The 2,568-nt window shown below is 33.3% G+C and overlaps 1 long non-coding RNA gene across 5 annotated transcripts; it reads right to left on the bottom strand.

Annotated features, from left to right (window-relative positions):
• Positions 1–350: 350 nt before the first annotated feature.
• LOC104901915 (uncharacterized) lies at positions 351–2,308 on the bottom strand. 5 transcript variants are annotated; one of them, XR_008968466.1, is made up of 4 exons: positions 2,028–2,308; positions 1,606–1,922; positions 1,085–1,396; positions 351–889 (listed from the first exon to the last, which is right to left on the bottom strand). It is a non-coding gene; the product is annotated as an uncharacterized LOC104901915 (long non-coding RNA). The 5 variants fall into 5 exon arrangements; XR_008968468.1 differs by having other exon boundaries at positions 351–1,221; positions 1,301–1,396; positions 2,028–2,303; XR_008968467.1 differs by having other exon boundaries at positions 351–1,396; positions 1,606–1,696; positions 1,812–1,922; positions 2,028–2,240.
• Positions 2,309–2,568: the final 260 nt, after the last annotated feature.

The following is a 2,568-nucleotide window of genomic DNA, read 5'->3' as shown; positions in this document are numbered from 1 at the left end:
CTGTAGTTGGATATGTTCAAATTAATATACAAATTAATATCTAAATTTCTTTCTGCTTCCACCCTTCTTTCTCCATCAAACAACATTCAATATGTTTTTTAAAGTCAATAGGCTTCCCTCTTTCATTAGTATAGAGTATTGGTCTAGTGAGTAGTGAAAGCTTCCTCCAGATACACTATGAAAACAGTAGATTTTTGTATTTTTTAGGGAAAAGCAAGACTTTAAATTAAGAGGTTCTCTTATAGTTTGGTGCAAAAATCTTCCCTCTTTCTTATGCACACCAGTGAGTCAGTGACTATGATTCTATGAACATCTCTATATACGGATTGCGATAAGAAGAACAAATGCAATGAAACGATCAAGTCTGACAATATAATTAAGTGTTTGCTTATACTGTTATACATTATTATTGACTTTGGTGACTTTACTAACAAAAAGAAATAAGCCATGAGGTGACAGTAATATCAATATATACCCCGTTCTCTATAAAACAATTAGTTATATAATGTCGTTTTTCATACATAATACTACTTGCAGAAATCATTATTCTTGACGCCGCAGTATCTGAACGAAGGAAATGTGCTAGGCTTCCCATGCTACAGAGTAAGCAGATATGCCGGAAAAATGAAAAAGGAGGAAGATGCTGCTGCTGCATATGAAATTCTTCCTCCGCAAAGTAAATTAAAATTAAAGTCAGAGAGGTATCCTGTATTCCTGTTAATCACCAAAAAGCATTACCAAGGATAATGTGGCATGGTAAGCGGCGGGGAGATGAACAACTTTCCTTGACAGCAGTAACATGCTTCTTGGATCATCAAATCCCAGTCACCTTCTATTTACTCCTTGAACTCTCCTCCACATTCCATCAAATCCCATTAAACACAATTGACTGAAAATGAATCCAGGCATAAATTGTGACACTCTAAATCTTAAAATCATGAAACGACAACAACGTTCATAATTATACATATCACCAAATCAAAAAAAAAAAACATTTTAGCAGTCAACAAACATGATCAAATACAAAAAAAAAAAAAACAATATTATGTAAAAAGAATCAAAAAATGAAACAACAAAAACTCACCAGAAAATTAAATAATTTTGTGAGTTGTTTAAGAAAAAAACACCCAGTTAATGCTTCCCTTAGTTCTCAAGGTCTCACCCATAGTCGTTGGATCTCTCTCTTTCTTTGATCCTCTGTATCTCTTTTTTCTCTCTCATCTGTTTTTTGGCATAGTTAGTTCTCAAGAAATTAAGCACAATATTTCTGATAGGAATATGTCATAAAAGAAAGCACAACTGAGAAGAACAGCCATTGCCAGATATGAGACTGCTCCAAAGATGGGCACTTTAGTCTTTAGCAAAAGTTCCAGCAGCATGTTTACACCACCTGAAACTACAATTGTTGGCAAGTCAGTTTATATTTCTAAATTGTAATTATACATAAAAATAAATGTATAAGATTACGTAAAAATTTCTAGCCAACACATGGTGGTTATTATAAATTTTTTTATTATGCATTGCGAAGCAGATGTAGCAAAATCAAAACTAAAAAGAAAGAAGATATACTAATAGCTTACTGTAATGTAATATAGAGTTAGTTACCTTGATAAAACAAATTGAGCTACCTTCACCATCAGAATACCTTGTAATCTTTCTCTCCACTTCCACGTCTAGATTTTTCTTACACCTACACCTCCAAAGATGATACATAAAACAAAAACATACAGCAATTACAATTCAAAAATTATGCACCGAAAAACAATTGTGAAAAACATGGATAAAAAGATCGAACACAAATTTCCAGTCACCTGTTTCCAAGGTCAATCTGGAATGAGTATAGGAGCTGCAGGTATGTGATTCACTACTGACGACATGGATACTGTTGTCACTTCCCTCCTAGACCCATATGTTCTCCATATCTGTCATTTAATACAACACGGTAAAGGAAAAGAGAGAGATTCATAGTAAATCAAACATGATACAGAGAACATTTTACCAAAATGAGCAACCTAATAAAGGCAGACCTTTGTGTTGTTGAGTCCTAGAAGATAGCGTTCTTCGAGTTTGACATTATGATTATGTTCTTTACTTCTTCGATTCAGAATTGCTGGTAAAATAGAGTATGGTGATGTTTCTATTTCTCCATCTCTCTCTCCCCTTCTCTTTTTTTTTTTAGTTCAAAAAGCACAGAAAAGTTTGTAATAAAATGTTCACAGTTGCAAATTGGAGAAGATTATCTTTTGCACCGTGATTTAAGTAGAAGATTTGCCTAAAATCATGGAAAATCTTTTGCACCGTAAGGAGAAGATTTGCCTAAAATCATGGAAAATCTTAATTTGCATCGTGATTTAAGCAGTAATAATCCGTGTTTCCTAAAATACAACAATTAAAATCTCAATTAAGAGGCATGATTTCAGGAAATTAATCTCCTAATTTGTCCGAAATTGTTCAAAATGAGATCATTGCCACGTGGACTATCTCATTGAGCTTCTAAACAATGGAGCATGCTATTGTTTCCTTAATTATATAGATTACGTGTCAATTAAAATCCGTAATTGACGTCAA

The sequence above is a fragment of the Beta vulgaris genome, chromosome 2, assembly GCF_026745355.1.
Source record: "Beta vulgaris subsp. vulgaris cultivar EL10 chromosome 2, EL10.2, whole genome shotgun sequence".
Classification (NCBI taxonomy): Eukaryota; Viridiplantae; Streptophyta; class Magnoliopsida; order Caryophyllales; family Amaranthaceae; genus Beta; species Beta vulgaris.
The sequence above is the reverse complement of the archived record's forward strand: the minus strand, read 5'-3'. Positions and strand labels throughout refer to the sequence as shown.